This window comes from Gracilinanus agilis, chromosome 6 (assembly GCF_016433145.1).
Source record: "Gracilinanus agilis isolate LMUSP501 chromosome 6, AgileGrace, whole genome shotgun sequence".
NCBI lineage: Eukaryota > Metazoa > Chordata > Mammalia > Didelphimorphia > Didelphidae > Gracilinanus > Gracilinanus agilis.
The window spans coordinates 143424741-143439393 of NC_058135.1; positions in this window are offsets into that span (position 1 = coordinate 143424741).

Sequence of the window (14653 nt, forward strand, 5' to 3'; positions counted from 1 at the left end):
GAGTAGATTATTGATTTGTTATGATATGTGTTGATAGAAGCCTGAGAAATCCAGGGAGAAATAGTGACTAAGTACAGTAATAAATGGAGGTGGCTGATAATTAAATGACTATCCCATTTCTGCTTATGTTATTAAAATTATTGGTGACATTTTAATGATAAAATAAATATTTTATTATTTCTTTCACCATCTTGTGAAATATTGTACTATGAGATTATTTTTCAGCTGGTAAAATGAGAATTCTGATTCTAAAACTTTTAAATATTTTATTTTCTTATATTTATCTTATTGATTTGTGGGAAAAAATCAGAATTACTCTTACATTAGAAAACTGGTTTTCTTATTCATGTTCCAAAATATGTGAAGAAAACACATTGGCCAAATCCTATTAACATATGCAAATATGTAACATGTATGTATATTTATTTGTATTTGCATATACTTCTCCCTTTATATATTTGAGAACAGTGTTAGTACTATCCTGGCAATATAATTTATTTTTCAGAAAATATACTTTGTATGGAAATGCATTTGTTTTTCAAGGATGGTGAAATTTGCTAAAGAGTACAATTTGAGTCAAAACAAAATGCATTTATATATCTTTATTTTTTATTTTTGAAGGTATTTGATAAATTGTTTTCCCAATTACATATAAAAACGATTTCAACTTTCTTTTAAAATTATTAAGTTCTAAATTATCTCCCTATTTCCCTCCCCTTTTTCTTCTCTCAGTCAGTAAGCAATTTCACCTAAAATATACATGTGTAGTCATGAGTCATGTAAACATTACTATATTAGTCATATAATGAAATAAAAGCAACCACCACCAAAAAAAACCAAGAAAAAATAAAGTTAAAAAATTTGCTATCTGTTTTCAGACTTTGTCAGTTCTTTCTCTAGAAGTGGACAACATTTTTCATCATAAATCTTTCAAAATTGGCTTGTATCATTGTATTGGTGAGAAGATTGAAATCATTTACAGACTGTGTACAATGTTATCTTGGTCCTGCTCATTTTGCTTTGCATCAGTTCAGGAAAGTCTTTGCAGAGTTTTTGAGAGTTTCCTATTTATGATGTTTTATAGAGCATGCTATGAATAAAATATTCTGGAGACTGTACATTAATTTATAATTATTTATAAGTAAATGTCAGAGGAAGAGAAAAATCACATCTTCACCTGGCCATGCCTATTAATCTGTTTGTAATGTTTGTTTTTGTTCACTAGTCCAAAATGGCCACTCCAGGAGGAGTCTCCTGTCCAAGAGAGACAAGAACCAAAAGTCCCCCAAAAGACATTCCAGCTTCCTCAGTCCCTTCTCTTATAAAGTGACTGTCATTTTTTCTGTATCTCTCCAGATGTACAGACTTGACTTCAGTCTATGTTAGCACCCAACCTTCTAGACACCAAAAGTCATGTGAAACTATAGGCCAGACGTCTCTGAGAGGCCAGGGAGCCCTGAGGCCTCTGGCAGCCTCCCCTTTATGCATGCTTATTTAATCAAAGTGTGGAACTGAAACCAATCAAAATGGATTTTGAAAAGGAATAAGGATAAGGAGTAGAATTTATAATAAATTCACACAAACAGCAGGTCTATTTTTTTTCTGGGGGGGAGGCAAAGTATTAGAAATTGAGAGGATGATATCAGTTGGATATTTGCTGAAGAATTTCTGTTATATGATTGTGATACAATAAAATTGTTTTATAACACATTGTATCTCATTTTTCATTTGGCCTATTCTGTTTTTTTAAGATATTATTTTTTTCAATTTTTTGATATGTGTGCCTCATTTACCAAGCTGTTAATTTCTTTTTCATGATTTTCTTGCATTTCTCTCATTTGTTTCCTCAAATTTTCCTCTCTCTCTTAATTGATTTTTAAAATCCTTTTTAAAGTTTCTGAGAATTCTTTTTTAGTCTGAGACCAATTCACATTTCTCTTTGAGGTTTTGGATGTGACATTTTAAAAATTGTTTTCATTCTTCTGAGTTTGTTTTTATATTTTCCCTGTCATAATAACAAATTTCTATGATCAGTTTATTTCTTTGTTTTTGCCCATGTTTCCAAACTATTTGTGTAGATAGAATTCTCTCCTCAAAGCTCGTCAGACTGAGCTCATCTTACCCAGCATCCCATTTGTGTGCTTATGCTGCTTAAATGGATGGACCTCAATGCACATGCATGGGGGGATGGAAGATAAAAGTTTTGGTGTGGTACCACTCCCTTTCTCTATTCCCATGGATGTGGCTGGGTAGGACCATGGCTGAGAGGGAGACAACCATGATTTTCCCTGTCAACATAACAAATTTCTATGATTAGTTTTTTCTTTGTTTTGCCCATGTTTCAAAGCTATTTCTTGACTTTGACTTTCATGTTAAAGTTGAGTTTTTCTCCTTGGGCATATGGAATATTGTTCAGTGCTACAGGTTTATTGTGTAGATATTTCAAAACTTGTTCCTGGGGTTTATAACTCTTCATTTCTTTTAAGAAATTTCATTTAAATTGGTATAATCTAGGGAGGGTTGTGTTTACAACTATCCTGGTCTTTGGTCTTATCTGTGAATGATTATAAGTACTCTTTTCTGCCCTATTACTATAACTGTTCCTCATGATGTAGGACTGTCACACAGATTTGCATATAGTCAATGTAGCAGAGTCCTGAACCCAGTACCAACAAAGGGACTCTTATGATCTCTTTCTTACCACTTGTTTGATCCCATTACCATTTACGGGCTGAGAACTCCAGCAGCTGAATCATGTGCTTCCAAGTCCTGTGCTTGTTTGTAGAATATCATCCTGCTGCTTTATTGTCAGATGAGTTGCCTGCATTGGACTGTGCTACATTCTCACCTCAGTACTGAAAATGTTTCCAACTTACCTTCTAAGTTATATTGGGATGGAAAATTGTTTCACCCTGTCCTTTTGTGGATTATTTCATTCCAAAATTCATTATGACATATTATTTTAAAGTTTTGTATAGGGCAATAGGGGAGAGCTCATGTGAGAGTCTACCTTTTTTCTACAATCTTAGCTTCATCCCCATTGATGCATCTTTCAAAGGGAAGAAAAAATAAACTCTCCTCCCCTTTTATCATTAACATTACTTAATCCATATACAAAACCAAAGATCAATTTGAATATAGACATTTATACTATATGATCAATGGGAAGGAGGAACAAACTGGAAAGAAGCTCAAATCTAAAAAGTCATGGTAACATATAATGTTGCTAGTTTTGGCCTCTGATAGAAGAATAGGGTGCTTTTTAGAGAAGCTCAGAGTCATGTTGTGTATGTGTATCTATATAGCTTTATGAATTAGAATCTATTTATATAGAGTATATAGACCAGATGAAAGATATGTAAAGATAATAAAATTGATGAAAGGGAACAATACCATGTATTATTAAAATCAATCAGTTAAGAGAATGTATGATGTTTAGCTTAGAGAAAAGCAGACTTTATAGGTTATCAGAGATAAGACAATTGTTATACATGAAAGGAATTAAACATTCTATGTTTTTCCTCAAAGTAGTATTTCTTAACCTTTTTATGTCATAAACAAAGTTGGTGATGAACTCCATGGGCCTTTTCTTTGATTAATGCTTTAAAAAGCATGAGATATTGCATATATTCAATTACAAAAGAAATTTAATATATTAAAGTGAAGAGTTTTTTTTTTCTTTAATTCATGAACTGCAGAATGAATACTGTTAGACCCTATAGATAAGAATTACAGCTGAACAAGAGAAGCTATAAGGAAAAAGCTTTTGTCTCAATGTTAAAATGATGTTCAAAAAACAATTAGAGGTTACTGAGTGAGATAGATACTTCAAGAAGCAGAAATATGATAAGCACAGGTGCTCAAGCTGAGCATTGATGACAACTTATTAGTATTGTTATAATATAGGAGATTCATACTTTAGAGAAGGGGTTGGACTAGCTGATCACTGGTTTTCTGTTAATATCCAGTATTCTACAATAATGTGTGGAAAATACATTACAGCTATGACTTATTGATCAGCTTCTAATGAATTTCTATTCAAAAATGATGTTTTTAGGATGCTCATTATTGACATTAAATATGTGGGTCCAGGAATTGAACTTCTTTATCTTATTTTATTTCATTTGCCTACGTTAAAATACAGAAAATAGTCACATTACCGGTTTAAGGAAGGGGAAATTTTGCAATATGCATGAATTTTTAAGAATACACTTTGATATTACTGATGATTTTTATTATTTTTCCCTTATTTCAAGCTGAAATGTTAAAAAAAATAAAGAAAAAAGTGAGCCAAAATCTCAAGCCAAAGATGAGACTTCTTTTGTGGACACAAAATACATGAAGTCAGAGGGCTAAAGACATGACTGAGCTCTTTGTGTGGTCTGAGATGTCCAGTTTCTAGATTTAATAGATTTTATAAGAATAAGCAATGACTCAACAGAGGTTATGAACAGAATCCTGATCAGGATTATGAACTTGTGTTCTGAACAGGGGTCCTGAACAGGGTTGATAAACAGGATTTTAAGAATAGAATCTAGTGTTAAGGGTTATGACCAATGAAACCTTCCTCCCTTTTATCCTTTCTCTTCTTGGGAGTCTTGATTATAATACTGCAATACTAGGAGTCCTTCTCTTCTTCCTGTGAATTATATATATGAAGCCTATGAGTCCTGGAGATATAGAATCCTCTTTCTGTTTGGAATGCTTAAGTTTTATTTTTTTGACATAAAAGTAAGGATGTAAAAACATTATCTGGTAGAGGATCATATTCATATGTGACCATAAACATTCTCAATATTATAAAAATTACTTTAGTTATGCATTTTCTGTGAATATTTGTGCATATATTTATAAATATATGTGTTTAAAGTTTCATTAAGAAGTATTTATGTATATACTTCAGTTGAGTACATATTATTATACCAATACCAATATGATTTCACCAACAATAGGTATAGAAGTCTAAAACTAATGTAGTTTTTTAGAAAAAAATGCAAATTTTTTGTAGAATATTAACCACCTTAACTTAGATGAAAAACTTATAATATATTATATTACTTTCTCTTGGTTGATCTATAAATGTATTGAGGGAGAAAAAATAATTCTATTGGTATTGTACTAAGTGGCAACATCTTTTATGGAAATAAATAGCCTAATTGCAAAGTCATGTTAAAGTTTTTCATAATTCAGCATTTTCAGTTCCATTTCTGAAGAATTTAAGATGGAACATACTTAAAAGGTATGGAAAATTCTCAAAAATAAAATTGTGAAAGGAAAATTGTGAATAATTCCATCAAGAAACTCTTAGAAAAAAAAGTTCTGCACTCTGTATGTCCTTCATCTTTCCTCCAAATCATTTTTAACCTATTATAACTTGTCTCCAGTTCTTATCTCTAGAAGGAAACTGATCTCTTCATGACTAAGTTCAATGGACACTTTTCAGCTTCCATCCTTCCTGCCAACTCTAATATGTGTGACTGATGATCATTTCCTTCAGCCCCTTTTCTGATTATACTCCTCTCTCTGGGATTTTTGCCACAACATTCTGTAGTGATTCTCTTATGAGAAATCTAATTGATGATTGGCAGAATAATCATTCATATCCTGGCTTTTTCTGAGGACTTCTCCTCTTTATATACTCATCCTCTTGGTGGTCTTAGAATTTTTCATGAATTGAACCAAATGTACATACCTAGAGAGAACAATAATCTCTTTCATCTATCTCCTAAGCTCCAAGCCTGCATCTTCAATTGCATACTAAATATTTACAAATATAAATTCTGAGCACAGTACAGATTTATTTTGTACAAGCTAAAGACTATTAATAACTGCTATTTTTCTTACTAACCTCCTTATCCACACAGTTGCCAAGTTTTTTTGTTTTGTTTTTATTTCATTAATTATCTTTTATATACATGACATTCTCATCATGAGCTGCACAATCAATCTCAAGATTTCACAGAAACTTGCCATAGATATTAATCTATTTGGTATTTGATCCAGTGTCTCTCCTCTCCAAACCTTCCAATGAACATCTGTCAAAAGGATATTCCTGAACAAAGTTTCAGCTTATAATTCTTTCTCTATGAGCATCAGTGGCTCTCTATTGGCTTTAGGATAAAATTTAAGTGCTTCTGCTTGCCATTTAAATCAGTATATATCCATCTTCCACCTCCATAATTTATTCTGCCACCTAATCTAGGTTCTAGAAAAATCATCCTAATTTATATGTCTCAGAGACAACATCCATTCATTTATTTTTCATCAGTGTTCTTTTGAAAAGGTGGTCTTCCATGTATTCTGTGTTCTCACTCTTCACCTCTACTTCTTGTTAAACCAGAACTCTTCATTGTTTAATTTTACTGATGTCATTATCAGAAAGTCTTTACTGTAAGTTTTTACTTTCTCTTAATCCAACAAAAATACTTTACTTACTCTTAATCCAACAACAAAAACATACCTACAGCAGAGGTACTTCTCTCACCCTCTCCACCATGCCTGGTATTGATAATGTTATTGTTGTTTTTGAAGAAGACCAACAGTATCATTATGAGTAATGTCTTAACTTGCAGGAGAATTGGATTTTACTGAGGTAAAACTTTGTGAAATCCTCACCCTTCAGAATCATTGAAGTTCAATGACAAGATACATGTTGAAGTTACTGTTGAAGGTGCTGAACAGGATGTATTTACCTAGGCCAGTGACAGTGAACCAATGGCACAGGTTCCAGAGATAGAACACAGAACTCTCTCTGTGGGCACATGGCCTACGTCCCCCTGCACCCAGAGTTTGTTACTAGAAAGTCAGAGGGACTCCAGCAGAGGTACTTTCCTCCCCCTCTCCACCATGCTTGATGACATTTTTTTTAACATCCTCTGCCCCTCTGCCCAGTAGTCCAGTGGAAGTACTTCTACTGCCCTACCACCACCACTGTGTGGGGTAAAGAGGGGGATCAGGGTATGCCAGGTAGTTGTTAGGGAACAAGGGCATGTCAATTGGTCTGGGAGGGTTTGGGAAAAACACCAGCACTCCATATCTAAAAGGCTTGCCATCTCTGAATTAGGTAATACAATGAAAGGGAATAATTATTTCCTCTACATTCAGAGAGGTTGGAGTCAAAGTCCCTTTCTAATACTACCTGTGTGACCTAAGACAAATAACTTGATTTTCTTGAACTTCTGTAACTTCATCTATAAAATGATGGAATTGGAATAGAGATCCTCTAAGCTTCTTGCTAGCTCTAGATCTATGATCTTCCATCTATGATGAGGACATATATTTCCTCAGTGGAATAGTTTCTTTGAGGACAGGAAATTATCTGGATTTTATGTATCTCTCCCAAATTCCTTACAACTTCCCTAACAAATAACATGAATTTGACTAATTTATTTAATACATATTTCTTGATTTATTCCACAAGAAAAATATATTTAGGGAACCAAGATGGAGGAGTAACTAGGACAGCAGCACACCATTTCACCAAGAAAATCCTCTCTGACCAAGAGTAAAATATTGCCACAAAACAAATACAGGAGTGAAAGTGCCAACAGAGACAGAGGGAAACAACCTTCAATAAAAGAAAAACCCAAAAGGTAGGCAGAGATCATCTGGGGAACTGAGACAAGGTGGAGGAGGGGCCAGCAAGAGTCATAGCAGCTGGAGAGCAAGCCAAGATCAAACCATACCCCCATTGCCCCACACATCTGCTCTCACAGGTTCCTAACTTAAGCCCAAGATATGTCAGATTCTAAGATGCTGCCAGGCAATTAGTGGTCTAAGCCAAATAATACCCCTTGAAATTGTAAACATGTGGAGAAGTCTGAGGTCTCAGCCCAAGGCAATCTGGGCTGAAGGGGACAGATCAACAGTAGGCCCATAGTGAAAGCTTGAAATCCCACTGTGAGCTTGTAGTGAGGACATAATCCATGGTTTTGGATGAGGACACAGTTCTCAAGGGAAGCCTCCTCAGGCTATTTTTGCCCTCTAAAGCTGGATATCCAGAACAGGGCAATCAAGGGGGTGGCTGATTGAATTAAGAACACCTTGAGACCAAAAATTTGATCCTAAGCCTGGGGCTAGAATATGATCAGCCCCTGACCTGATCAAGTTCATACTGAGATCAAAAGCCTATGGAAAGTCTTAAGCTATGAGCATCTCAAGGGTCAATTGAATCAGCAGGGGGATGGGGATTCTCAGAGCTCTCAGACCTCAGTGCATTTGGTAAACTAGTAACAACCCAGAAAATAAGCTAAAAATAACATCAGTGAAGGACTAAAGTTTAAAAACTCCCCAGAAAACAGAGCCTACATATATAATAAGATAGGAAAAGTGAGCAAATAATCAAAAAAAGCACCTAACTCTAAAGACTTTTTTATGGAAACAAAGAGCAAGGTGCACACACAGGAAGGGACAGTCAAAGCAAAGGAAACACACACAAAATCCAAAAGAAAAATATGGATTGGACACAGATTCTGAAAGAGCTCAAAAACTTCATAAACCAGTTATTAGAGGGAGAGAAAAGTAGGGAATAGAAATGAAAGTGATGCAAGAAGAAATGGACCAGCTGTGTGACCCTGGGCAAGTCACTTGACACCCATTGCCCACCCTTACCAATCTTCCACCTATGAGACAATACACCGAAGTACAAGGGTTTAAAAAAAATGTAAAAAAAAAAAAAGAAGAAATGGACCAATTGCAAAAGGAGAACCAGAAACTGAGAGAGGAAAACCAGGACTTAAAAATCAGAATTGGCCACTTGGAAACTAATGATTTCATGAGAAATCAAGAAACAATGAAGCAGAATCAAAGGAATGAAAACAACAGAGGAAAACATCAAATATCTTATTGAAAAAAATAACTGACCCAGAAAACACATCTAGGAGAGATAATCTGAGAATTATTGGATTACCTGAAAGCCATGATGAAGAAAAAACCTTGAATATCATATTACAAGAAATTATCAAAGAAAACTGCCCAGAGATCCTTGAAAAGGAAAATAAATTGAAATTGAAAGAATTCACAGATTGCCTCCAGAAAGAAATCCTCAATTGACAACTTCCAGGAATGTAATAGCCAAATTCAAGAGCCACCAAGCCAAGAAAAAAAATATTTCAAACAGCCAGAAAGAAACCATTCAAACATAATGGAGTTACAGTCAGGATCACTAAGGACCCAGCAACTTCTACATTGAAAGTTCTGAAGGCCTGTAATATGATATTCAGAAATGCAAAAGATTTGGGTTTACAACACAGAGTCACCTACCTAGGAAAACAGAATACACTCTCTCAGGGGAAAAATTGGTCATTCAGTGAGATAGAAGATTTCCAAGCATTCCTGAGGAATAAACCAGACCTAAACAAAAAATATGAAGGCCAAATATGAGATTCAAGAGAAGCCCAGAAAGGTAAATAAGAAAGGGAAAGTTTAAGGGACTAATTAAGGTAAAAATGTTTATATGTCTCCATATAAAGAGGATTTCTATAATTCTCAAAAATTACTCTCACTAGTTGAGAAGATAGAAGGAATTTCTTCAGAGAGGGTGGAAACGTAAGCTGATTATGATAATATGATGTATATAAAAATGTGATTATATGCAATGATATGTAATGATATATATGTATAATATGGTATGTATGCACGTGAATAACATATTAAAAATCAATCAAGGGCTGAAAGAGAGGGTTGCACTGAGAGAAAAAGGTAGGGAGAGATAGAATGGGGTAAATTATATAACATAAAGAGGCAAGAAAAATCAATATAGAGAGAGGAGGATAAGGGTGGTGACAGGCAATGCTTAAACTTTACTCCCTTGTAACTGTCTCAGAGAGGGAAAGATGAGTATACTCAGTGGGGTAAAGAATTATATCTTACTCTACAGAGAAGTAGGAGAACAAGACAAGAGAAGTGGGAGGTAACAGAAGGGATGGGGATTTAGGGAGGGTGATGAAAAGCAAAATACTGGTGAGAAGGAATAAACTGAAAAGGAATAGAGCAGGATCTAAAGGGAATAATACTATGGTGGACAATACACAGTTAATAAACATGATGCTTAATGTAAATGGGATGAACTCATCCATTAAACAGAAGTGTATAGCAGAGTGGATTAAAAACCAGAATCCTACTATATGTTGTTTACAAGAAACTCATTTGATGCAGGGTGACACACACAGATTCAAGGTAAAAGACTGAAGCAGCAAATATTATGCATCATCTAAGTAAGAAAAAAAAGCAGGATTAGCAATCACCATACCAGACCAAGTAAAAGTAAAAATTGATCTCATTAAAAGAGATAAGGCAAGAAATTACATTTTGCTAAAGGGTACTATAAACAATGAAATAATGTCTTTACTAAACATTTATGCACCAAATGGTATAGCATCTAGATTTCTAAGGAAAAATTGAAGGAGCTCAAGGAGGAAATAGATAGTAAGGCCATACTAGTCAGGGATCTTAACCTTCTCTTCTCAGAACTAGATAAACAGAACCAAAAAGTAAATGAGAAAGAAGCAAGAAAAGTAAATGAAATGCTAGAAAAATTAGAGTTAATAGATATCTGGAGAAAACTGAGCAAAGACAAAAAGGAATATACCTTCTTCTCAGCAGTAATGGTATACTCTATACATGAAAAACATAATAACAAGAAAAATATAAAGAAACAATAGGTTTAATGGATTAAACAGATTTCATTTGATATATTTAAAGAAAGAATCCCAGGCAGTAATTTACACTTTGTTGAGAGAACCATTAGAATCATTATCAAGTCATTATCTTCCACTGTGAACTCTTCAAAAACCACCTGAATAGGGAAACAGCTTTAATTACTATGAAAGTTCTGGTATATGATCCAAATTGGGTCAGCTTGAATAATGGAAGGAAAAAGAAGTGGAGGTGTAATAAACAGAACTGCCTGAAATTTTCACTGGAATGAGGCAAAGAGGACAAAAGAAAAATATACTCATCCACTATAAAATCTGAATTTAACCAACCCATGTGATCTCTCTGGAAAAAGAATATTTTCTTCTTGTTTTAACTCTCTTTTTACATGTTCTATCTTCTTCTGACATTTTTCCCTACTTTTCTTTCCTTTCTTCTCTATCTTTATTGGCTTAAAAATATCACTAGTGGAGGCAATGAAATCAAAGAAAAGGAATTCTGAAATTCCTTTCATTCTTACAACTAACTTATTTTCTCTAAGAGTAATAGCTTTAGAACTAGGATAAACATTATGGTCCATCTATTTCAGCCATCTTATTTTAAGGAAACTGAGAATCAGAGCATTTAAATGATTATTACTGAGGTCACACTCATGCTGTAGTAAGTGGCATAGTCAGGATTCAAATCTAGCTATTCTTATTCTAAACCTTATACTTTTCCTAAGAGGAAATCTCACATATTTTGACATGATTTATGGTTCCACACAATACATCCATTTCATTTGAGGATGTGAAAGCTTGGTTAGTGGTACTTTTCCTTTATCATTATTGATTGTTTCTTGTTCCAGTGCATCTACATTTCCTTGGTAAGAGCCTGGATAATCTTTAGGGCCTTAATATTTAATCTAATAAATCTGTTTCATCTCTTATCCATTGTAGGGGGTACAAGTTTCATTAGAAGACAGTGGTAGAGTCCAGAAAAAATGGGGAACATCATAAAATCTGTTGAAGAGTATGCAGAGATTATATTTATGACCTAGAGTGTCTTTAGAGGGAATCTATACTGCAGCTAAGATTGCTGTCTTAGGAGGACCTGAATTAATTGTAACTCTGACAGATAATAATGGACCTAATATTGCCTGCCTCTCTTGCCAGGAATTTAGTCAACGTGCTTTCTGTGCCAAGGCTTTTGTTTGCCATCCCGTAGTTTATACATTTTTTGAGCATTTGCAAATTAATTTCGTCAATATGCCTAAAGCTGGGCATTATAAAGTTTCTCTTGTTAAAGTGGATCAACTCACTAGATGCATAATAACCTTTCCTAGTGCTCATGCCATACCAGATTTTGTTGCTAATATGCTACTGAGGGAATTTGTTCCCCCTTTTGACCCATCTGCATTCATTGATTCAGAAAGGGGAACTCATTTGACTGATTCAGTTTTATCACAGTTTTATTGTTATTTGGAATTTATTCCCAAATTCTACACATTCTACCAGCCCCCAGAGCTCAGGCAAAGTTGAACGCATGAAGAGTGAACTTAAAAACATGACTGGTAAATTATGCCCTGAGACTCACTTGAAGTGGCCTAAGGTTCTCCCTTTAACTCTATTTTACCTTTGTAGCAGACGTAGGGAAGATTTACATGTCTTACTATTTGAAATGTTTTTTGGACATCCAACTATACAAACCAAATATCATCCCACTGCATACACATCATTCCTATTTCTGTTGCTTCTTATATATAGGAATTACAGGTCAAATTATATGAACTTCACCATTCTGGAACTGAGGTACCGGATGGACCTTTGAACTTATCATTCCACAATCTACACCCAGGAGATAACGTATATGTAAAGAACTATCAAGCAACTGGAGGGACACATTCTACTTTGGAATTCCCTTTCCAAATGTTGCTAATTACTTTAATTGCCATCAAAATGTAAAAGTAAAGTAAAAGTAAAGAGTAAAGGACTCTTTGATTCATTGTTTTCATGTAAAATTGGTACCATTTACTGATACTGATTAACTATATCCTAACTCTTTCATTGTGCATTATTGCTTATTTATTTTTGGGTTTGATTTTGCTTTAATTTTTATTCTTATCTTTTTCAACTAGAGAGTTTATAAGTTAATCTAATTTATTCTGTTAAAAATAGTTACTCTTATTTTGTACTATTTGGTTCTTAGCATTAAGTCATGTTAAATTTTTCCTTTTTGTATTACCCACTTTCCAAGGATTAGACTAAAGATAATATTATTAGGGTCCATACCCTATGATGGAAAACATTTTAGAGATGATATTCTGTGCTCCAATTCCCACTGAGTGCTGGGCATGCCCTGCCTCCCCCTTACCCCACACAGGGGAGAGAGAAAGCACTCCCATTGGAGTGCTAGGTGGAGAGCTGGGTGAAGTGAGGAATTTCCTCAGTGAGTATAGAGAGTGGGAGGGGAGTGGCCCAAGCACTCTGATCCTTTCCAGCTCTGCTGCCTGTGAGCAACCTACCTTACCCTCCAACCTCAGTGTTCTCCCATTAGGCTGTTGAAATTAGGGGTGGATGATGTGAAAAAATGTCCAGGCATGATGGAGAGGGGGGAGGAAACAACTCTGCCCAAATCCCCCTATCTTTCTAATAACCAACTCTAGGGGGAAGTTGTGTGGGAGGGTGACATTCATGTCCACCAGGCGTACCATTCATGCCATCTTTGGCACAAGTAACATAGGTTTGCCATCAGTTCTCTACACCAAGGCAAAGACATTTAACCTTATGGATATTGGGTCTTTCACCAACTCCATCAGAGTTCTGTTTTGTCATGGGCAACAATTCCAGTCCATATCAATGAAACTTTGTCACAGCTTGCACCTCATGAGGGTCATATATTGCCAAAAAAGCCTTTTTTCCTGTTTTGCTTTTGTTATATGCCACATTAGTAGTGATAGGTAGAATCCATCAATCTGATCACAGCCTCTATCATGTCTTTGAGAGGTTCACAGATTTGCCAATCTTATTTGATTTTACCATGCCTTTTAAAGTGATTTTCAGATATTTGGGAACCCCATTATCACTGACTCATCCTGCGTCCACCTTTGAACTGTGTAATAATTCAAAGAAGTAAGGGATCATTGAGTAATACATATATGGGTGACAATATGAAATGCAATCTCACTATCTGATTCCCCATGACAATTTTTATTTCTGTTGTTAATATGAAGAGAAACCCTGTAAACATGGTATAAACAGTTGACTGGGATTTTGCTAGACCCAGTCTGATGGGATGATCTCTTCAGGGACTGAGAGCAAAAATGGCTGCATTCTCTGTCTTGGGCCTGTATATAAGTAATCTGACTTCTTCTTCAAAGTAACAAGGTTTATTTAAGTTGTAGTTGAAGATGGGATTAGGAATGTGAGTTTTGAAATGTTTCCCTATCACTAATAAAACTATCTTATTATCCACCAATCTGACTTTGCTTTAAAGTCTCTTCGGTGCTCAGCAAAGCTGAGGCTATATTGATTACTCTCTCTACCTAAATGATTTCCCTTCTAATCTAATTCTAGGCTAACCCCACATAGGAATAAGTCTCTAGAGTACTGTTCAAATAGAGGTGAAGTCAGGAATCAAGAGTGACCAAGTCTACCTGGATGAGGCTAAAGCATCCCCAAAGGAAAACTACGCAGTTCAGTCAACTCCCTTTGATATTTGGTCTTCTCAGAGTAACAGCAGAGCCAGGCAACTTGAAGGTCTTCAGGATCTTGGTAAAATATCCCTCTGGAACAATTTGAACTTTCACAGAAGGTTGGAGCTGGGTCCTGGAAATGTTTTTGCCTCCAGAGTCTGGAACCAACCCCCCTGGCTGGCCATTGGTTTCCCAGGATTCTCCTTCCCTCCAAGATTCTAAAAGGCTTTGCTGTTGTTTCTCCTGGTTCAATTGCATTCCATATCACTCTGCTTTGTCTACTCTGTAATCTTGTTTCCTTTCCAAAATCTCTCCTTCACAATGCCA